This window comes from Bidens hawaiensis, unplaced genomic scaffold (assembly GCF_021521415.1).
Source record: "Bidens hawaiensis isolate Kalapana, Puna unplaced genomic scaffold, B.hawaiensis_p1.1 tig00000055_1, whole genome shotgun sequence".
Classification (NCBI taxonomy): domain Eukaryota; kingdom Viridiplantae; phylum Streptophyta; class Magnoliopsida; order Asterales; family Asteraceae; genus Bidens; species Bidens hawaiensis.
The window spans coordinates 1,022,249-1,047,190 of NW_027491016.1; the positions used below are offsets into that span (position 1 = coordinate 1,022,249).

Below are 24,942 nucleotides of genomic sequence, written 5' to 3' on the forward strand. Positions count from 1 at the left end.
AGATTCTCCATGGAGGAGCGTTCGCGGCAATGTTACCGACCAACCTGAATTGAAGCACACTAACGCTCGAATACCCTTAGGCGTGACGCAACTTATTTGCCATGTAAGACAAGGCTTTAGTGAATAAATAAGCATTTAGTGTAGCAAGTCTTCCAAATTCCATTTGCAGATTTGCTAGACAGTGGCTTACCAGTTGCCACCATTAGATAACATTGCAATACAACAAACTACATTTTACCACATAAAACTCAGAGTTACAAGAAACAACTAACCAACCGACCACAAAACACACTTCCCGCAAAATTCGAAATTATTTTGTGATTCTTAAGAATCCTAAAGCTGAACAGAACCGTAAAAAACTACTTCTGCAGGACCCGTCATGTACACATGGTTATCATCCTCCCTCCATTCTATCTCCAAAGGCCCTCCCGGTAAATCAACCGTGCATTTCTATACAAAACAAGATATACATAACATAAACAAATTTTAAACAATAATTGCATAGAAAGCAGCATCAAACATTTATATAGACAAAACATCAAAACTAGTCATTTATGTTTGCACGTTTTTTCAATGGTTGTCCTTTCGCAAACTTAATGGCAAAAAACATCCTTTGTATTCAAAAACTCTATCATGCTTTGTCCTTTGACCCTAACTCAGTTAAGTTTTCTCGTTAAATCTGGTCATGTGCTTCGCACATGAGGAAATATGAGGGTATTTTTGTAATTTGGTCATGTGCAATACCTATGAGGGTATTTTTTGTAATTTTACAAATTTATCTAATAATTAAAATATATTAAAAATAGAAGAAAAAAAAAACTCTCTCTCTATCTCTCCCTCTCTCAGTCTCTCTTAAACTCTCCCTCCCCTTCTCTCTCTCTCTCTCTCTAACAATCACAAGTCCCCACCCCTGCTGCCGGCACCACCACCACTGACCTAACCACCACCAACAATGAACGCAAAAGTTAACCAGATCTGACTTCGATTTCATTCAAATTGAAAGATCTGAGTTGGAAATCGAAGCTAGATCTGGATCAAATATTGACCCTAAACATTCCGGTGATCATCATCATCGCATCGTCAAACGACCACCACTGCACCACCGTGGGTTCTCAAGCATACAAACCTCTCTACTCTCTCCCCAACCCCACCTCCGCCCAACTCTTCAAAGAAATCCAACGAACAATTTGAAATCCACCGTCTCCCTGTTGTCTCAAAAAACCACCGCCGACCAAACAGGCCTCGCCACCACTAACACATATCTAACCCCACCCACCCCAAATTATAGCTTTCAACCCCCCCCCCCCCCCCCAAAAGGTGAAGATAATGCAAACTTTAAAACCCTAGATCCCCAAATTAGGGTTTTTTGATGTCTATGCCCACCGCAACCTCCATCGGCTCCGCAAGGTTGTTGATGATTTGAAGCTCCGGTGGATGAAATCGGGTTCCGATGATGATAAGAAAGTTTTCCGATGATGATAGGAAAGTTTAGAGAGAGAGAGAGAGGAAGGGTTTCTTATGAAGCTCTGAATTTTAATAAATATATTATAAATAAAAATGGTAAAAATACTAAATTACCCTCATGTGCCTGGCACATGACCGAATTTAACGAGAAAAGTTAACTGGATTAGGACCAAAGAACATAACGTGATAGAGTTTTAAAGCATAAAGGATGTTTTTTGCCATTAAGTTTGCGAAAGGACAACCATTGAAAACACGTGCAAAAATAAAGGACTAGTTTTGATGTTTTGTCCATTTATATACAATAACATTTAAATGGACAAAAGTGAAATTGCACTAATTTTGACGTTATTTTACTAATCTCGTGAAAATAATGTTAAAAGTGGCGGAAGGTTAATCAGGCATCATGTGGTGACGTCGATAGCCGAAAGACAAGGGTACATGCACCAATTGACCGGTGTATCGATGGTTGAGTGTTATGTGCCTTATGTCCAAGGCTTGAAGCAAAACCACTATCGAGCCGGGGGTCTCACCGGAAGCAGCCTCTCTATTCCTACGGGATAGAGGTAAGGCTGTCTACATTTTACCCTCCTCAGACCCTACCATAGCTTTGCTATTGGTGGGATATACTGAGTATGATGATGATGATATACAATAACATTTAAAGGGCCAGATTTTAACTAAAAAGTGAACAAAAAGTAATCATACATTTATATAACATGATGTAAAACGATAATAAAACTTTTTGACATAATATGTTCGGGTCAACCCAACACGACCCCGTTTTGACCTGCACTATATCTTATCCAAATCCACCTCGACTGACAATGTTTCCACCTCTAACTGATATGGTGCCACTATAAGCATGTTCAAGCCAAGAAATCCTTCCCTTTAATACCTGAATCAAAACATTAGATTTTAATGAGTTATAACCATGTCTATAAAATATTACACATGTTAATAGAATACCTGTAACTGGGAGCTACCACCATGAGCACAAAGTTCCGTCTGCAAACACTTCAACTGTTGTCTCAGTTTTTACATTTCACTTGACATTAGATCGCTGTAATTCATGGGTTCATTTTGAATGTTCCTTGCGCGATTAGCAAACTTTAATGCGTTCAAGTTTCCTTAACAATTATATCAACAGGACTAACGCAAGCTGGGAAAAATCATTATTAAATTAAATAATTTGTGGGGAATATAATAATTTTATAACAAAATAGTACAATTTTACCAATTATAAGAGTCTTGTTGCTTCCACCAAGTGATCCTGCCATTTTAGTACTCATTAACCATTAATATTATGGAAACATATGAAAATGCTCTACTATTTACAATTCTTAGTATATTTTTTATTGTGTCCAATCTGTAAGAGACAAGTAGGTTTACTATCATGATATGGAACATAAGCACCTTCTTTTCGTTCCTTTTGATCACTAAGGGAACTAATGACACTTCCAAGTGCAAGATGACCGTAGTTAATATGAACCCTATATTATAGCACACACAAAAAGAATTAAAAAAACCATGTTCATGTTATTAGAATCAGGACTGCTTAACAAAACTAATAATCGCTATGACTTAGCATAAATCACAATTACTTGTTCACCTAACATAAGTATTATCTAATATGAAACATAAAGTTATATCCTTTAACATAAAAGCAAGATCTAGCCTTTAGACACTAAAGGGGAGTCGAGGTAATTTAGGAACCAAGGGGAAAAAGGTAAAATAAAAATAATAAGAACTCATGAACTAAAAAGAGTGGATAACGTAAGTAGCAATACCCTTTTATCTCAATGCTTGTGAAATGAGGATTTTACCTTTCGAAATACACATGAGAGCAAAAAGAATTAAGTCAAATAGTTCATTGTCATGCCTGTTGAATCTGAAGCGTTGTCCAATTGTAACCTACATAATAGCATGATTATATACTTTGAGATTTATATAATAACAAATGGGTTAAACGGGTCAACCCGTGAACCAATCAGGTCTACCTGAATACGACCTGTAGGTAAACGGGGTCACGATTTTGATCTGCAACTAACTCAAAAGATCCATATTTAGACTAATGGAATTTGGAAAAAAAACCCATATGAACTTACAAGACGATACCGTTTGTGATTGTTCCCTTTTATGATTTCTCCTACAAAGACCACCAAAGGTCCCGAGTCGCCTGGCATCTGCCTTCAGGGCTGGAATTGCAGCCCATAGTAGGACTAAGGTTCTCCAAATTCTTTAATTTTACTTCCGCTGCGCATACAAAAAGGAAAAAAAATCAGTTAGGCTTTAATAATTCAACATATAAGACATGAATCACCTTGAAAACCACATCATCTAGATACGTAATAATTTTATCATAATATCATTTTAATCTAGTAGAAATAAGAAATTTCCTACCTAAAGAGAAAACATTAAATTGCAGTTTCAGTATCTCCTACGGTGCTGCCATTTTCCAGTGTTCTGCTTGACTACAATGACTATTTGTTTTATCTCTTGTGAACCAAAGTATTTAAGATCCAGGGCAGTGACGGTCAAAATGTTTCACACAATGTTTGCATGTAGAACACTGCTTGGAGTGAGAGCCTTATTATCTGAGCAAAAGAGTCATTTAGCATCAATATCATAAATCATAGGTATATTGGTTTTTAATGATCCCAACTATTGTCTTTTAGTCAATGCTGGTCCCAACTAATGAATTGGCCACTGATAGTCCCAACTTTTAAAGTATTTGTTCTTAATGGTCCGCGACTAACAGAATCCTAACGTCGTTAGTTTTAGATCGTCAAGAAAACGTTTTTGGCCAGAAAATTCGAATTTGTTGCCAGAAAACACCACCTGAACACCGCACCCACCGCCAATTGACTCACCTCTAGGGGTGCAAATGAGCCGAGCTACTCGCGAGCTACTCGAGATTGGCTCGTTAAAAAGCTCGATCGAGCGGAGCTGGATCGAGCCCGAGCTCGAACCTAAAAATAAGCTCGTTTAATAAACAAGCCCGAACCCGAGCTTCACTTATCGAGCTCGAGCCGGCTCGCAAGCCTAAACGAGCCTGTCATTTTTAGAATTTTTTAAAATATATATTTAATAATTATTAATTAATATATATAATGTTATGAAAAATAAATAGAAATAACTAAATAATATATATTATTTTATGCATAAAGTTATAATAGAAAAAAAATTATATAAAAATAAAAATAATTATATAAAAAATAGTTGACATATAGTAGACGAGCCGAGCTCGAGCCTGAAAATCTACTCACGAGCCGAGCTCGAGCTTTAAAAATAGAGCTTGAATCGAGCCGAGCTCGAGCTCGGCTCGTTTGCACCCCTACTCACCGCTAACCAACTACCACCACTTAAGCACCATCAACCGATTCCGACGATGGTTCTAAGGTTTCCGACGATCTCAATAATTGGGGCTTTTACTAGAAAAAGGTTCCTAAAGGTCCAATACGAAGTTACCAAGATGTTTGGGACGAAAATATTGAGTTTTCGGGGAAAAAAATTGAGTTTTCTGGCCAAAACCGTTTTTACGGCGACTTGAAACTAATGACGTTAGGAATCTGTTAGTCGCGGACCGTTAGAAACAAATACTTTAAAGTTGGGACCATTAGTAGCCAATGCATTAGTTGGGACCAGTAGTGACCAAAAGGCAATAGTTAGGATCACTAAAAATCAATACACCTAAATCATAATTGTATGAAGAATGCAGCTATGGTATGCTTTGTTACATTTATGTGGACAAGACTTGTTTTATCAATTAATTAGAAAAAAGAACAAAAAAATACCTCGGCAATCAGCATAACTTGTAATCCCTCCATCCCCAGAACCCAAAAACAGCAATGATCTTCAGAAGATTAGAAGTCGGCTAACATAGATGAAAAAATTATCCAGATTAGCATAGTAAATTAAATCCATATGTAGTTATGAAAATATTCAAAGAGAAAACGTTAAAAAGTTTTAATTTACTCACCAAAATAAAAGGACCTTTATCTATCCACATGTGGATACCCAATTCCTCTAAACCTCAAATGCATGATAATAACAAAGCTGTTTACAAAACAAATGTGAGAAGGTTATATAAATAATCTAAGGTCATAATTGACTGGATTATCAGTGAATTGAATTGTTATTAAATTCAAAGGTTTAGGAGGTTACCTCAGCTGCAACTTCTTGTTGTCTTCTAACCACATAAGGGTAGAGTACCATCACTTTTTCTACTCCATTCTCCATTACATTTTCTTTCAATTTCAGATTATCTTTGGGAATAGAGATTATAGATGGCCGATTTGAACAAATAATCAGACTGATTTAGCATATGGAGTCAAAAGTGTGATTAGAGAGAAAGATGATACCTTTATTCTCATGGTTGTAATCAGTCCCATTGCATTGCAAAGATTAGTCCATCTGCTCCAATGCCAAAGTTCCGATCACATAACTTAATTAACAACTTGCGCAAGAGTCACTTTGGCCTCCATCGATAATTAGGGCCCGTTTCGGAGGTGGGGGAGCAATTGGCTGATTAAGCAGCGGCGATATGTAGTGGCACTGATCGATGCGGAGATTGAGGGAGAACTTTGCGATATATGAATCAATGGGTGACGTTAACAATTCCGACCCTTCAAGAAGAATGGTCCAGACTTTAAACGGCTTGATCAGACGGCTGAGATTTACCATAGCAGCAGTTGAGTGTACCGGAAACAATATATTATAGTTGAGTGTACCGGGAACAATATATTATATAATTTGTTAGTCGTTTTTTATCTCTAGTTTGAATATGTACATAAAAAATATTATTCACCGATATTTTTATACGTTTGAAGTAGAAAACTAACCAGCACCACGCTCCCAAACACGCATCTTTAGATGTGAGCGAGAGAACACTTGCACAAATTCTGCGAAAGTACAACAAAATACGATAACGACAATAAATATTTTATTATAAACGTAAAAAAAGCCTTGCCTGTGTTGGTTCGAGCAGGAAAAACACTGTGACGTTCAAATTTAGGACCAATTTCAACCAAATTCAACTAGTACTTTACCCGTCCGGTGGACGGAAACATCAACATGGGAATATGACGACTACATTACATGTTCAATGGATGGGATGTTGAATGTCATAAATAGCATAAGTATCTTTCTTTTATGTTTTGCATTATAAAAATAGTGAGTTTGACCGTTTACCAAAAATAATAAGTTCATCTATTAATATAGTTCATTTTGGCCGTGCGACATCGTTAACAGGCATAAATACTGCAATTTTTACAAATAATTGTATTTTGATTTTTAAACATAAGTGAAATACAAAGGTGAGTCAACCATCTTTCAAAAGGTAGACCTAATTCTAAATTCATAATCAACATAAAAATTTGTGAGATGATAAGTTACAAATGACTTAATTAAGAAAGAACGAAATTGCCCTAATTAAGACAGCTGAAAATGTGTCGAAAACCACTTTATCATATTAAAGTCAAGATGAAACACCTTAACTTCTATGGCATTCGTCTCAGGAGTTGTCCATGAACTTTTTGAGTCGGCTGGAGTTAAACCTGCATTCTCAAATTGACAAGCAACACTAGGTAGAAACTTGGAACAAATGATAACTTATACCAAAACCACAAAAGAGATTACAAAAAAATATAGTTCTCTTTTTACATAGGTTAAGACGCAATCAACTTTAGGGCTCAGATCAAAAGTTAAAATACTTAAAAATTGATCTTAAGGTTGATTACACTCTAGACATATAATATATAATAATATAAAATAGTAACAGTGGCATTAATAACGATGAAGATATAATATAATTAATAATCTCAACTTCTATGTTCTTTTGAGGTATTTAAGTTTGATATATAAACTAACTACCATATCTTTCCAGATTAAGAGAATGCTTAATTCAAAATAAATAGACACATTAAGTAGTTTGAACATTTTGGAATTAAATAAAATAGTCTTTCAAATGACCATGGCACTTCATTTTATCTCTGTCACTGATAAGTAAAATTAATTATAGGATAACTGTGACTACTTATTAAGTTTTGACCCACTAGCTTAGTCAACCATTTTTGTACTGTTATTAACCACAGCCGATTTTGGCCCGTTAGCCAACCCAACCAGGCAACCAGTGGTTGATTAGTTCATCCAACCTGTTTTGGTCCATTAACCGACCCAAACAATTTTAGATCGTTATTATAAAATATTGTAACAATGTAACAATAAAAATAATTCAGAAATAACATGAACATTATTCTAATAGCGTAACAATAAACACATTACAGACATAACTTGCTTCTTAAGTTTTGACCCGTTAACAATAAAAACTTTACAATATCAGTTTATATAGTCATAATAAGCAAGACAAAATTGAACAAAGTTTATAAATGCAAAATAATGATTTAACTTTTATAAAAAGGGAATTTCAACACACAAAATAAACAAATATAAGTTGCCATTAAAAAAATATTAACAGATCGTAATCATGTTGAAAAGGGACTGATCAATCATCGGGAAAATGAATTCGTCTAAACACAGGTTCAGTTGACCCATCTATATTTTTTTCTCCATTAAAATACAATTGGCAGGCTTTCAACTTGGCTGACCCGCTTACTCTCTATAGAGAGAAAAAAAGGAGAAGAAGACTCATGTACCTTTCCAACATAAAGTTCAATCTTAAAGAGCACCATGACACATTCAAAATATGCGCAGGCCGACTACCCCGGTCCATTTACTATGCAACCCATAATAGCAATCAACCATAAAAGAACAAAAGAAGTTTCATTTACTCTAGGTAGAATATTGGCTATTAAAAGCAGGAAGCCAAAGTAGAATTGGAAGCCCGAATGATGTTTTCTAATTCAGCAAGGAATTTAGGTCACTAGTCAAACAGGTCTGACCCGTAAAATAATTTTGACTCGCAAAAAATTAATGACTCGTATGACTTGCAGAAAAGGTCAAACCGTAAAACAGACCTGGCCAGCAAAACAATCTCATGAAACATTAATGACCAGTATGACCTGCAGAACAGGTCTGGCCTGTGAAACAATTTTTATATGTACACAACAATCTAACCTGAAAAAAAAAATTGATTCTAATATTTTGCTACTGTGTAAAATTTATGCAAAATGACATGCAGGTTAGCAGTTCAGACAAGTAAAAAGATTAATTTATAAACTTTTAAAGTTTTAAATTATGTTATTGGCTCACTTAGCACATAATATTGTTTTTGCTGCCTTTGTTATTAAAAAAGAACCCTAACCATGGCCATAATATGCAATAAGTTGACTCAAATCTGAAGTTTGGTAACATTACCTGTGTAAAATTGGAGATAGAAAGAAGTGGCTTGTCTCCGCTCTTTTAATTATTAGCATGAATATAACAATTTGTAGAACTATATAATTTTAGAAACAAAAAACAAAAACTGCATGTTTATTAGGTGTACAAAGGTATTATAATTGAACCAAAATAATCTTTTTTTAGTCGACTCGTTTTGACCTGTAACCCGAACCTGCCTGACCCGACCTATTTGCCATGTCTATCGAGAACCACAAAGATTCTGACTTGCACTCACCATAAAACAGCCATTGCCTGCAAAATGCAATGAAACTTAAGAATGCCGTTCAATTACATTTCCTATTATATGAGATCATAACCATAAATGGAAGCTCGCCTTTCTCTTCCTTAAAACTGCGGATACAGCTATGTTACCCCGAAAGATGAAAAGTTTAAAACACATATAAATACATATAAAAAATGCCTCTTTAGAAAGGTTGACAAAAAAAATCAAATAATAGTTACCCTCCATGTTGCCGGTTTGTCTCGAAAAGCTTGCCACTGACAAGGCCCAATAACATACTTAGTGAAGTGACTACAAGAACACCATACCTTAAATATGGTGTATTGAATAGCATATACAAATTTTTAAAAATATAGAAATTATATGGCATGTATACACAAAAGGGGCCACCCAAGACACTATACGTGAAGAAAAAAAAACGTTTTGGATCAACTAACACGATCTTGTATAATACATAGAGTATGAATCTGCATAAGAAATATAGTTGCGATATTGCCTTTTCACATCCCCTTGAGCTGAATTAAATGTTATATTTATAGAATCCATAAAAAGGATCCATTAATCTTTATCTAGTGAATGGCGTAATATCCCCTAGCATACCAAAAGCATAGCAGATTGGTATTACAATTCCAAAATACAAACTTACATATATCTCCCGAAATTACTAAAGATGGGGAAAAAATCTGTTCATTTATCAAATATCAAGATACTTACAGATTCGGTGAATGGTTTGGATTTTGGAATTACCGGATTCTCGACTCTGCTGCAGAATTGAACAATTTACATTGATACAGTTAAACTTGTTTGTTTTGTTAAATGCTTCAGTTAGTTACAGTGAGGATCATACCAAATATGTAGAGTAGACGTCAAAGTAGAATGTACAAACTGCTGCCCATCTACCTTTCTTTGAACATGTTGCATTCATACATATCATGGGCTACATACACAACATAATGCAACCCGTAAGTATAGAAAAAACACAATTTTGCAGCTACAAGTAAATAAAACAACTATCTAACCATATAGCATAAGTACAAATTGACGGATCACATCCAGAACTTGACAGGACATGGCACCCTAAAACAAATTGATATATAAAGGTTAGCAAAATGAATCAGTGGTACATTATGACATTATGTATGTAGCAATATACGTATGTATAAAATTGAACAACATACCCTTTTTCCTAGTGATCAATTATCAGTCAAGTCGTCTTCTATTTGATCAAAAGACCTAAGCATCCACATCCAGAGAGCTCTATCAAGAATCACCATCAGAAGAGAAAGAGATGCAGTCCTACCAGAGAGAGCTCTCTCAATATCAATAGCACCAGAATAATAACTGATAATCGATTGACGCTTCACTGAGGAAGAAAACAAAACAAAAATCGTAGATAAGGAACTGCTCTTAATCGCCAAGTTAACACGAAAGAATAGCTGTATATTTATGACTTTATACAACCAAGATTAAACCTTGGTGAATTCAGAGGGCCATATTTAATCAAAGGGTGATTCAATTGTCCGTACCTCAGGCTCCTTTAAGAGCTTGGCTTGTGTGCGACGTTCATTAAGCATGTTTTGGAGCTTGGACAGCTTGACCATCAATGGACAACAGTAACCATCGAGCCCTGACCCTAGCTTGGACCCAGACATGGCCTGCAAGCATCACAGCATCACAGCTGCTTGTTTCCTAATTAACATGCCGCCTCTGACAGTTAAATAATGAAAAATGTAGCAATTACACGAAGAAATCCTACCATCCTACATCATTTTAGTAAAAAAAACAAACAAACAAACTGTTACAGAAATAATTGAATCTTTGTAAAAAAAATTTCGCAAAACTTTGGAGAAAAGTGTTTTATGTCAACCGAACCTACCCACTTTGCTCAAGTATCTCGTAATCATGAATGGTTACAACTTACAAGGTACTTGGTGAAGAGTAGAAATAAAACACTTGCTCCAATCACTATTGTTTGCCAATTCCACTGCAATATTTACAAGAAAAAGTTACTAATATGAAGAAAGAACTACCAATCAAAAATACAATCCTCTAAATCCAAACCAACCAAGGTTTAAGAAATCCCCAAAATACCCCTGAACACAAATAATCTGTTTGCAACCCTTTTAGAACTGATCTACATAACTAAACTTCCTGCAAATTTCTGACTATACCCCTGGACACAAATAATAACTGTATTAAGGCTCCGGATGCTGTTTTTTCTTCCCTGTTGCTGCTACATACATACGCATCATACCTGCAAAAAGGTATATCAAGTATGCTTCAGAAACTTATTTGAACAAACCAACCGTTTTGACCCAATCTATTTTGATAACAACCATTTTTGACAACCTGACCCGGTCAGACTTACTCAACAGTCTGAAATTTGTGTTTGAGAAAATTCACAAGTGAATCATGTATTGTTGATCATTATATTTATAAGATTACAACAAATGATGAAACTTAATCAAATCCAATCTCCTATTTGTAGAAGTAATAATCCTATAATAACAAAAAAAGTAATAATTAATTAACAGGAAAAAGGAACTAACCTGTTCTGGCATGGGAATATCTGAAGTTCAATATAATCAATCAAGTGGAACATCAGGATCAATTCCTCCTTCCATCAACAAAACTAAATTACCTGCGTCAATTGAAGGCTAATGTTGGCACTGGCGGAGAGATTTACGGTTGCAAAATTAGTGAATTAGTACAAAATTACATAAGATTGTTGAATGATCCACAAGAATAAAAAATAATGTAACAAAGAGAACTAATTATTTTGCAAAAAATAACTTTCCCGTCATCCTGTATCTCGGGTATGATCAATCAAGTAACTTGTAAAACATAAGGGTGCTGGATTGCTTAATTTCAACTTTAACAGGCAGTAAACATGCAGACAGAAGGGTTGGAGAAAGCTATCAATTAATTTCAACTTTAAAGATCTAAAAATAGCTTAGTTTGACCCAAAATTTCCAGAAATAGCCCATCTTCTACAAAAATTCCAAATGGCCTAAAAATCTTGTCGGATCCAAAGGAAACAATAACGATCCGACGGAATCCGTGGACCTTTAAAATTGTGCCACATGTTAACGTATTAATGAATCCAACGAAATTTCTTAAAGAATTGTTGGATATGACAGAATTTTAGTGGGTCCAACAAAATTTTTCATCTTTTACCTCTTAAACCCTAAACCTCCATAACCAAGCTTCCATCTTTCTTAGTTCTCCACGATATTAAACAAATTCATAGTGTAAATCGCTTAGTTTTTCGAGAACACAATCATAGTGTTCAGTTTCACTCCAGAACTCAAAATTAACACCCCCTCCCCAAATTGAAAATCTAGGGTTCGACGCACAAATTAAATAGTCGGATCTAACGGGACTGAACCATCGGATCCGACTGTTTATTATTACGTTGGCTACCTCACGAATATGTCGGATAGCTTAAAAATGCCGGATCCACTGGAAAATTTAAATGCGCGTCAACATCTGATAGGCTATACTAATCCGTCATATAAGTTATTGTTTTCGTCGGATCCGACTGGATTTTTAGGATTTATGTAGAAAATGGGTTATTTCTGAAAATTTTGGGTTAAACTGAAGTATTTTGAGAATTTTCTCTTTAAAAATTATTGTAGTTGCTTGTTGATATACAAACACATAGTCCTTGCAAGAATATAGACAATATGTCAACTACAGGTGGAAAAGAAACAATTATTGAACTATGACTTCAATTTCTTCATAAGAAGAAAACTAGATGATTTAGCATCCAAGAGATTTGCGTTAAATTTGACCCCTGGTCATGACATAAGTTGTGGGAATAGAAGGTGAGATGCCAGATAGGGAAACTGGTGCGCTTATACATGATTCTTCACTTATTTTCGGACGAAATGAAGACATGGAGATGGTAATTGAAAAGATATAGGAAAACATGACGACGGTGAGATTCGGGTGTTTGGTATATGGGGCATGGGAGGGAGGTGTGGGAAAGACTACTCTATAACCATGAAAGGGTGAAAGAGGGCTTCCCGTTAAGATGCTGGGTGTATGTCTCTGAAAAGTTCCAAGTTAAAGAGATAATAAGCAAAATTATTGAGTTCATAGATAAATGCGGGTGTACACTTACAGAGCTAAGTACACTACAAGATGCCCTCCAAAGCAAGTTAATGGGAAATAAATTTTTAATTGTACTAGATGACGTTTGGGTAGAAGAGAATGAAAAGGCCAAGTGGGAGGAGTTAAGTAAAACATTAAGTTGTGGGGCAGAAGGAAGTATTGTTGTGATGACAACACGATCTAATACAACTAGTCGAATGACTGCTAAAATTGGCGAGTTACAACATGAATTGGGATGTTTATCAAAAGATGATTCATGGTTATTATTCAAGAAGTTTGCGTTTGCACAAGGGAGAGACGGGGATGACATAAGTGAGCTAGAATCTATTGGAAGGGATATAGTTGAGAAATGTAAAGGATTGCCTTTGGCAGTGAAGACCTTAGGTGGCTTGATGTGGTCAAAAAGAAGTGCAAGTGATTGGCAGAGTGTGAAAGACAACGACATTTGGGAATTGCAAGAGAATAAGGTCTTGCATGCTTTGAAGTTAAGCTACGATAACTTGGTTCCATATTTAAAGAGATGTTTTGCTTATTGTTGTCTGTTTCCTAATGGCTATGATATATGCAAAAGGGAATAATCCGTTTTTTTCATTCATTCTGTCAAACCATTTACATAAATACAGGATATGTCCCATCTATTTAGGGAAAATACTAACTAATCAATATTCTCTATAATTAGCCGATTTACATTCTAATTATACATATATCTATTAGACCCCCACAGTCGAAGCTGGAGGTTCACGAAGGCTACGACTGGTACGAAAATCTTCAAATAGGACTTTTGGAAGACCCTTCGTAAAGATGTCGGCAATCTGGTAACGAGACGGGACATGTAAAACGCGCACGAGACCTCGTTGAACTTGTTCACGAACGAAATGGATATCAAGCTCTATGTGTTTAGTTCTTTGATGCTGAACTGGGTTACCCGATAGATAAATGGAACTCAAGTTATCATAATACACTAAGGAAGCATGTGTAAGAGGGCGATGTAGTTCCAGAAGAAGGTTCCAAATCCAACAGATTTCGACAACTACATTTGCAACACCCCGGTATTCGGCTTTGGCACTCGATCGCGAGATGGTTGATTGGAGTTTCGAGGACCAAGCTAGCAAGTTGTTGCCGAAGTATACGCAATATCCCGATGTCGATCTACGAGTGTCGGGACACCCTACCCAGTCGGCATCAGTGTAGGCCCGTAAAGAGGTCGATGTGAGTGGTCCAAGAGTGAGCCCGAGATGAGAAATGCCCCGAAGATATCGTATGATACGTTTCAAACTGTCCCAATGCGGAAGGCGCGGGGAATGCATATGCATGCAAACCTGTTGAACTGCGTAAGAGATGTCCGGTCTCGTGAAGGTGAGATACTGGAGTGCTCCGGCCAAGCTTCTGTATAGAGACGGGTCTTCGAACTCAGGTCCGGTTGCCGGAAGCTTTCCTTTAGTGTCAACCGGGGTCGCAACTGGTTTGCATGAGGTCATGCCGGCTCGATTTATTATGTCTTGCGCATAATTCTGCTGTGAAAGGAACATTGTGTTACCCGTTCGTTTTACCGATATCCCCAAAAAGTAGCTGAGCGGTCCCAAATCTTTCATTGCAAATTCCGAGCTCAGATGATCCATTAGGTTCAGACGGAGTTTCTCAGACGATGTCGTGAGAAAAATGTCGTCGACATATAGTAATAAATATGCGGTGTCGGAACCATGATGGTAAGTGAAAAGCGAGTTGTCACTTCGGCCTTGGTTGAATCCCAACTTGAGAACAAATTCGGTGAATCGTTGATACCAAGCTCGGGGGGCCTGTTTCAGCCCGTATAGAGACTTTTTAAGCAAGCAAACATGATCTGGGAACCTGTTATCTCGAAAACCCATAGGTTGGTGCATATACACCGTTTCGTTTAAGTTCCCGTGAAGAAATGCATTGGTGACATCGAGTTGGTGCACAGCCCACGACTGAGATAATGCAATAGAAAGGACCGTGCGGATAGTGGCCGGTTTGACAACCGGGCTAAATGTTTCACCGCAATCGATACCAACCTGCTGACTCCGTCCATCACACACCAAGCGCGCCTTGTAGCGCTCCAATGACCCGTCTAATCTAAATTTATGCTTGAATAACCACATGCATCGTATAATGTTCATGTTTGGTTGGTGTGGGACTAACTCCCACGTCTTATTTTTAACAAGGGCATCGTACTCGTTGTGCATGGCGTTTCGCCAAACTGGTGTAGATAAGGCAATTTTCGGTGATTTGGGCAGGGGTTCGATGTGAGTGGAGTGAAGGTTGAAATGGGTTTTTGGTTTAGAGATCCCATCCATGGCTCGCGTGCGCATGGTGCGAGTAGGAGGGGGGCAGTAGGAGGTGCTGGGGAGTGCGAGTATATGGGTTGGCTAGGTACGGTGTTGGTGGGTACGGGTTTGGAGCGGCGGGAGTAATTAAGGATGGGTGGGGATGGAGTAACCAATTGAGGGTTTGTGACGTGTGGACCCTGATCATTTGGATTGTGAACGGGGGTCCGAGGAGGATGGTGATGGGCAGATGGCAGGTTGTTAGAGTGTGGGCTGGGAGTGGGACCGTGTGTTGGGGTGATGGGTAGGGTTGGTGGGTCGGCTGAAGCGGCAGGAGGTAGCGTTTGAGAGGGTGGTGTGTGAGGAGTGTTATCGATGTTTGACCATAGGGTGGGGTGTGGTGGTTCGGACAGGAAAGTGTATGGATCCGATGTCGTGTTAGGAGTTTTGCCGTAGGGGAAGACGGCTTCATCAAAGATTACATGACGGGACGTAATCACTTGACGGGTTTTGAGATCAAGACATCGGTACCCGCGATGATTGGGTGGATAACCAAGGAACACACAAGCATTCGACCGGTGTTCAAGTTTATGTATCGCGGTGGATGGTTTGAGTGGGTAGCAAAGACACCCAAACACTCGAAGATGAGTGTAAGATGGCTGACGGTTATATAAGACATTGGTGGGGTTCTTGAGATTATTAGGTTTGTTTGGTAGAATATTTAGGAGATATGTGGCTGTTTCAAGAGCATAATGCCAATAGGTGTTGGGTAGGTTGGATTGTGCAAGAAGGGTGTGAACCATGTTGTTGATGGTGCGGATTTTGCGTTCCGCTTTACCATTTTGTGAAGATGTGTGAGGGCACGATAGACGTAATGTCATACCGTGTAGGTTAAAGAATTGATGAAACGGATTATTGATGTATTATTTTCCTTTATCGCATTGTAATTGCTTGATGCGTTTGTTGAATTGTGTGTTAATCAGGTTATAGAAGTGTTGAAATATTGAGAAAACCTGTGATTTCCTACTTATTGGGAATGTCTATAGAAAATCAGAAAAATCATCAATAAATAAAACATAGTAGCGGTGACCCCCGGAACTCAAGATTGGTGAGGTCCAAAGATCATTGTGAACAATCTCAAATGGCAAATAAGTACGATTGCAATAATTAATAAAAGGGAGTTTGACACTTTTCCCAAAAACAAACGGTTCGCAGACACGTTTATTAGACTTAGAAAAAGAAATAAAGGAGGATTTCTTAAGAGACTGCAAAGGACATGAGCCAGGGTGACCAAGACGTTGATGCCACAGTGTTTGTGTGATCGCCACATTTACTGATGGAGACTTGATTTTCGATAGCATTTGTGGCGTCAGAAGATAAAAATCACCGGTACTGTTGTATCGGAGGATAGGGGTCCGCGTCTTGAGGTCCTTCACAAAAAAACCAAAAGGGTCAAATGTAACAGAAACCCAATTATTTGTGATTAAACGTCTAACAGATAAGAGATTATGGATTAAATTAGGTGCGTAAAGTACATTGGTCAATTTGAGGGGCAGAAACGGTGGGGGTAATGTTTGATTGCCTTGTCCAACAACAGGAACCATAGTCCCGTTTCCAACGATAATATTACGATGATTGCCATTATTAAAGTAAGACGTGAAGTTACCTGGTTGGTTAGTCATGTGGGTAGTTGCTCCGCTATCCATGGCCCATGGAGTGTCCGGTGGATTGAGTGACATTGTATATAGGGCCTGTTCAATGTCGGTCGGGGCATAACTCGCTGTGTAGGCCTGATTAGGTCGTGGACCGATGATACTCGGGTTTTGATTAGCAACGGACCAAGGGGTGGTTGGATACGGGCATGGTGGTTGGGCAGACCATTGATTTGCTTGTGAACCTTGTCCCCAAGAAGGCTGAAACACCCATTGACCTTGAACCGAAGAGAAAGGATTTGAAGGCTGTTGAGGGTTGCGGCTAGGTGGCCCACGACTGCCATAGCGGCCACGGCCACGACCACGGGACCTGCCCCGGCCTCTGCCGCGGTCAGCATGAGAGTCAGCCGTGGATCGCTGGTCCGACCGGTGGTTTTGGGTCTCGAGTTTTTGAGACGTTGTGGCGTGAAGAACAGCCCCGGCGGTCTGTGATGCGTGCAGTGTCATGTTGGTCTTCCGATCGTATTCACGCATGAGCTTGGAGCGTGCCTCGTGGAACGAGGATAATGGCTGAAGGTTAGAGATCAATATAGCAATCTCTTCGTATTGCTCGTTTAACCCGGTGACGAGTTGTTGTACCATCTTTTCATCCGTGAGGGGTGCCTCCATGTTAGCAAGTTGGTCACATATTACCTTAACCTCCTGGCAATAGGCTGCCATGCTATCAAAATTGTCTAGACGGGTATTGTTGAGTTTTTGGTTAAGGTAGATGGCTCTAGATGATTTGTTGTCTTGGAATAAAGTCTCGAGGGTGGTCCAAGCTTCGCGGGCAGTAGTGTTCGGCTTAAGAATGGTGTTGAGAAGGTCAAGAGAGATGGTGCCATAGATCCATTGAAGGACAATGGCATCCAACCGATCCCAAAGATCAGCAGCAGCGAGGGCAGCCGCGACTTCGTCGGGTTTTGCGGGTGAGGATGTGGCGGCAGGGGTGGGTTTTGGGAGGAGGTGATCGTTGACTTGATAAGCCCGGCAGTGTATCTTGAACAATTCCGACCACGATGTATATTGGCCGGTTTCGTTGTCGAGGACGATCGGGACGGCGTTTTTTATGTTGGAAACGGTGATTGCGGGGTGTAATTTAGAATCCATTGCAGATGCTTTAGAGGGAGGATCGTGATAATAGCGTGGTATACCGCCGGCGAGAGAGATGGAGAGAGATGGGCGGCGGTGTATTTAGGCTAATGATACCATGTAAAAGGGAATAATCCGTTTTTTTCATTCATTCTGTCAAACCATTTACATAAATACAGGATATGTCCCATCTATTTAGGGAAAATATTAACTAATCAATATTCTCTATAATTAGCCGATTTACATTCTAATTATACATACATCTATTAATATGGAAATGTCTGTAGTAATTCAACTATGGGTGTCAAATGGTTTCATTCCGCCCAGAGGAGGAAAAGACCTGTATGCGATTGGGGAAGAAATTTTTAATTGTTTGACTTGGAGGTCTTTCTTCCAAGTAGATGAAGACTTCAAATACTTCTTCAAAATGCATGATCTAATGCATGACATGGCTCGCCATGTGATGAGACATGATTGTTTAGTTCTAGTGCCTGCATGTGAGGAGGTTATAATCCCATGTGAGGTGCTCCATTTGAGCTCGTCGTGTCCAGATGAAAAGTTTAACTTCCCATCCGAGGATTTAGAAAAGTTAGCATCATTAAGGTCAATATTCATGTTCAGGGAGTTACCAATATCTTATGTGCGGTACAAGTTCAAACCGCAATATAAATTTAGCCAGATTTTCAACCAAGTATATCTAAGGGTGTTATACTTGGCAGGTATTGAGTTAAGGGCATTGCCTGAATCGATTTGCAAACTCAAACATCTGAGATACTTGAATTTATCACATTCAAGTATAGAAGTTTTACCTGACTCGATTATGTATCTCCAAAACTTGGAAGTGCTGATTTTAAGTTCTTGTAATAGTCTTTGTAAGTTGCCAGAATCAATCTGCAAACTCAAACATATGAAATACTTAATAGAATATTTATATATAGTTGATTATTCTTGTAATTATTAGTTGATTATTATTGCCATTTATACGGGATACTTTGTATTATTTATACCCATGGGAATTGTTAATGAAAAGATGAGGATGATTTATTCTAATATGGTATCAAGAGTCTAACCCTAATCTCCCCACCCCTTCCCTGCCGCCCCCTCCTTCTGCCGCAGTCTCATCTGCCGAAACCACCATGGCCGAGAAACTCCACCCTGCCATTACTGTCAACAACATCCGACACGCCATTCCAGTCCTCCTTGAATCCGAATCCAGTCAATATGGACTGTGGGCAGAGCTCTTCCAAAATCACTGCCATGCTTATCAGGTAAGTGATCACCTTTCTCCTCGTATCACAACCGCAACATCCTCCTCATCGGATGCTGCAAAAGATACAACTCAGCAGTCCCTGGATGATCAATGGTCTCGTCTAGATGCCATTGTCAAACAATGGATCTATGGGACTATCTCTAATGATCTTCTTAATACTATTGTCAAACCCAAGATGTCGGCCTATGATGCTTGGTCGGCTCTTGAAGGCCTTTTCCAAGACAACAAGAACACTCGAGCTACATACCTTCTTCAGAAATTTGCAACCACTCGGCTTGATGGTTTTCCCAACATGTCTGCTTATTGTCAAGCCATCAAATCCATCGCCGATCAACTTGCCAACGTAGGTGCTCCCCTTGATAATAAACTCCTAGTCTTACACCTACTTGCTGGCCTCACCGATACATATGAAGGCATCTCAACCATCCTACAACACAAAGACCCCATCCCATCCTTTCATGAAGCCCGCTCCCAACTTTGTATGATCGAAAGTCAAAAAGCCGAGAAAGCCCAGTATGCAGCCACCATAGCCGGTCAGGCCTTACACACTACCACCTCTAAAACCACAAACCAACCCACCCCCCCCCCCTCGGCCGCCCAACCTGACCCGAATCCACCTTCAGCCCGCGGTCGCGGACGCACCCGGGGCCGTGGTCGCGGTAGATACTCCTGGTCGCGGGGCAATCCCAACCTTGGGCGTGGACAACCATACGGTCATTGGACCTCACCCACAACCTACACTTGGACCATGCCAACCCCCCACCCCACCTCCTCCTCCCCACCACCTTGGCTCCCTTGGTCTCCTCCACCACCCCCATGCCCGTACCCCACTGTCCCCCCACCACAGAACACCTCCCACAGCCAAGGGATCCTCGGCCCACGACCTCACCAAGGCCACCAAGCAACCTATACTCCCACTGACATTCAACAGGCACTTTACACCATGTCTCTCAACCCACCGGACTATCAGCATGGCGTCATGGACACCGGTGCAACCATCAGCATGGACCCTAACTCAGGTAACTTTCGTACCATTCTTAATAATCGTGTGAATGAAAATATTATTGTTGGTAATGGCACCTCCATTCCGGTATATGGACATGGACCACAAACCTTCCCAAAACCCTACCCACCATTTGTCTTAAACCGTGTCCTCTATGCACCCAACCTTATTAGAAAACTCATCTCTGTTCGTCAATTCACTAGAGATAATTCTGTTTCTGTGGAATTTGATCCCTTTGGTTTTCTTGTGAAGGACTTCAAGACCCGGAAACCTATAATCCGGTGCGACAGCAGCGGTGATCTCTACACCTTCTCCAAGGATGCCCACTGTTTCTCCACCTCCACCACTGCTGCTCAGTCCTCCAGTCTATGGCATCAACGCCTTGGTCACCCTGGCCCGGCTCTTCTACAGTCTTTGAAGAATTCTAATTCCATTGTCTTTTCAAATTTCAATAAAGCTGTTTGTGAACCTTGTGTGTTTGGCAAGAGTACTAGACTCCCCTTTCATTTGTCTAATAATAATACATTGCAACCATTTGATATTGTGCATAGTGATGTTTGGACCTCACCGGTCATAAGCTCCGCCGGGCACCGCTATTATGTGTTATTTTTAGATGATTATACAAATTACTTGTGGACATATCCAATCTCAAACAAATCACACGTTTTTACCGTATTTGAAATTTTCACCAACCTTGTTCGCACCCAATTCAACCGCACCATTAAAACTTTTCAATGTGATAACGGTAAAGAATATGTTAACACGTCATTCAAACACTTATTTGATAAACATGGTATCCTCTACCGTCTATCATGCCCATATACTTCGCCACAAAATGGCAAGGCGGAACGCAAAATCCGCTCCATTAATAACATCCTCCGCACCTTACTTGCCCAATCTTCCTTACCCACAAACTTCTGGCATCATGCCCTTGAAACTTCCACCCACCTCATCAACATAACCCCCTCTAAAACCCATCACTTCCGCACACCTACCCAACTGCTTTACTCCCAAATACCGACATACGACCACTTACGCGTATTCGGTTGCCTTTGCTACCCACTTAAACCCTCCACCACCATTAACAAGCTCGAACCGCGGTCCTACCCATGCGTTTTTCTTGGCTATCCTCCTTCCCACCGCGATTATAAATGTTACAACCTACAAACCCATCACATTACTATTTCCCGCCATGTCCTCTTTGACGAATCCACTTTTCCCTTTGCCAACCTTATTCAAACCTCTCCACAAAAATCATACCAGTTTCTCACTGATCCTCCTTCCTCGTTCCTATGGGACTCATATTCCTTTCCTCATAACCCCACCTCCTCACCCTCTTCACCCCCTCATACACCAGTTCGATCTCCTTCCCCGCCCTCACCGTCGGCCCAACCCACTACCTCCCATTCCCCACCCTCCACCCGACCTATACTCACCTACTCCAGGCGCCGCCTGGCCCCACCCCCGGCACCCGCCACTCAACCCGCATCCCACACTACCCCATCATCCCCCCCACCTATGCAGCCAACCACCACACGCACAATGCGTACACGGGCTATGGATGGCATCATTAAACCCAAACAACCGTTCACCTTTCACTCCACAAACATCATCCCTGTACCCAAAAACCCATCCCTAGCCTTGTCCATACCGGAATGGCACACTGCCATGACCAATGAGTTTCACGCCCTTATTAATAATGATACTTGGGACTTGGTGCCACGTGAACCACATATGAACATTATTAGAAGCATGTGGTTACTTAAACACAAATTCAGGTCTGATGGTACCCTTGAACGGTATAAAGCCCGATTAGTTTGTGACGGTCGATCTCAACAGGTGGGTATTGATTGTGGCGAAACCTTTAGTCCGGTGGTTAAACCTGCTACTATTCGCACCGTCCTAACCATTGCTCTATCAAAATCTTGGCCGGTTCATCAACTCGACGTCACCAATGCCTTCCTTCACGGCCATCTCCATGAAACTGTGTACATGCACCAGCCCATGGGTTTTCGGGATAAGCAGTTCCCGGATCATGTTTGTCGATTGAAAAAGTCTTTATATGGTTTAAAACAAGCACCTCGAGCCTGGTATCAACGGTTCACAGACTATGTTCTTACCTTGGGATTCACTCAAAGTGGCTGCGATGCGTCCTTGTTCATCCTGCATCAAAATGGTGACACTGCATATCTTCTCCTTTATGTTGATGATATTCTCTTGGTTACTTCTTCTACCTCTCTCCGCCAGCATCTTATGCAGTATCTCTCCACTGAATTCGCCATGAAGGATCTCGGTGACTTAAGTTTTTTTCTCGGGATTTCGGTCACCCGACGCCAAGACACCATGTTTCTATCTCAACAAACCTATGCGACTGAAATTATTGAACGTGCCGGCATGTCGTCATGTAAGCCAGCTGTCACTCCGGTCGACACGAACTCCAAACTCAGTGCAACCTCGGGTACCGCCTTTGACAACCCAACACTCTACCGGAGCTTGGCTGGGGCGCTACAATATCTCACCTTCACACGGCCCGACATTTGTTATGCTGTACAGCAAGTGTGCATGCATATGCACGCGCCCAAAACTGATCACTGGAATGCTCTAAAGCGCATTATTCGATATGTCCAAGGCACAGTCTCATACGGCCTCACCCTAACTTCTCACCGTGATCCCACGCTTCTTGCTTACACCGATGCCGACTGGGCTGGTTGTCCAGACACTCGTCGATCCACAAGTGGTTACTGTGTGTACTTAGGCGACAACATCATTTCCTGGTCTTCCAAGAGGCAGCCTACCATCTCTCGTTCTAGTGCCGAGGCTGAATATAGAGGGGTTGCAAACGTAGTTGCTGAAATCTGTTGGCTTCGCAATCTACTTCTGGAACTTCATCGTCCACTGTCTAAAGCCACCATCGTTTACTGTGACAATGTGAGTGCAATTTATCTCTCCGGTAACCCGGTTCAACACCAGCGCACTAAACACATTGAACTTGACATCCACTTTGTCCGTGAACAAGTCCAGCGTGGTCAAGTTCGAATTCTCCACGTTCCGTCTCGTTATCAAGTTGCTGACATTTTCACAAAAGGGTTACCGCGCATTCTGTTTGAAGACTTCAGATCCAGTCTCAGCATCCGGTCGCCTCCCGCTTCGACTGCGGGGGTGTAATAGAATATTTATATATAGTTGATTATTCTTGTAATTATTAGTTGATTATTATTGCCATTTATACGGGATACTTTGTATTATTTATACCCATGGGAATTGTTAATGAAAAGATGAGGATGATTTATTCTAATAATACTCGAATTTAACAGGCTCACGCATAGAAGTTTTACCTAAAGGCCTAAAGCACATGACTAATCTTCAACGTTTGGACATCAATAATTGTCTTTTGCTCTTGTATTTGCCCTTCGGAATCAAAGAACTAACTAGTCTTCGGACACTTTCACATTTTCCTATTGGTAAGGAGAGTGGAGCCAAAATAAACGAATTGAGGGATCTAAATCTTCTTGAGGGGGAGTTGTGGATATCAGATCTTGAGAATGTTGGAGGTCATAGTGAGGCCAAGAGTGCCAATCTAAAATGCAAAACAAATCTGTCAGTTTTGGAGTTAACTTGGTCACTCGCGTCTATAAGAGAAAATAAATGGGAAATGTTTGCGTATGATGAAGAATTTCTCGAGGGACTAGAACCAAGTCCGTGTCTCAAGGTATTGAAAATATATAATTATATGGGAAAGACTATTTCTCCAAGTTGGATGCTCAATTTAGATAAGCTGGTTGAAATTATATTTCATGGGTGTAAGAATTGTGAGCGTATTCCACCACTTGGGAAATTACCCTATCTTAAGGTCATTGAGTTGTGGCGCATGGATTGTTTGACGTGCTTCCATGATGACGACACAATCGTGTTAGGAGACACCGCCAATATGTTTCTTTGTTTACAAGAATTACGCACACATAAATGTCCAAATTTGATTTCCTTGCCAAGTAACCTTCCAAAACTCAAGGCTTTAAGATTATACGGGTGCGATGAGTTGGTTTCTCTACCGGCTCAGATTCAAAGTTTCAAGTACATGAATGAACTTGTGAGAGACAAATGTGGATATCTAAGTAAAAGGTGTGAAAAAGTGGCAGGTGAAGATTGGCATAAGATTTCTCATATTCCCAACATCTACATTGATTCTTTAAGGTAACATTAATCTCTTTCGTTCTTCTAACTAACAGTAGTTAAATTTTCTTAATATGATTTTGCTTTTGGAGAAGCCCATTGTTCTCTTAAAAAGCAATGTACATTGGTTTCTACATAAATGTAAGCAGCTTGACGTCTTCAGGAATCGTTTTTCCTGTCTTTTGTAAGTGCTTTGAACACCAAATCATTCCTATTTTCCCACAATGACCATTCTTTTTTAACAATCAAACACCAAAAACGTTTATGTATGC

At 39.9% G+C, this 24,942-nt stretch overlaps 1 pseudogene; it reads left to right on the plus strand.

The window, feature by feature from the left end:
* Positions 1–10,949: 10,949 nt before the first annotated feature.
* On the plus strand, positions 10,950–24,695 carry LOC143621377 (disease resistance protein RGA2-like; annotated as a pseudogene).
* Positions 24,696–24,942: the final 247 nt, after the last annotated feature.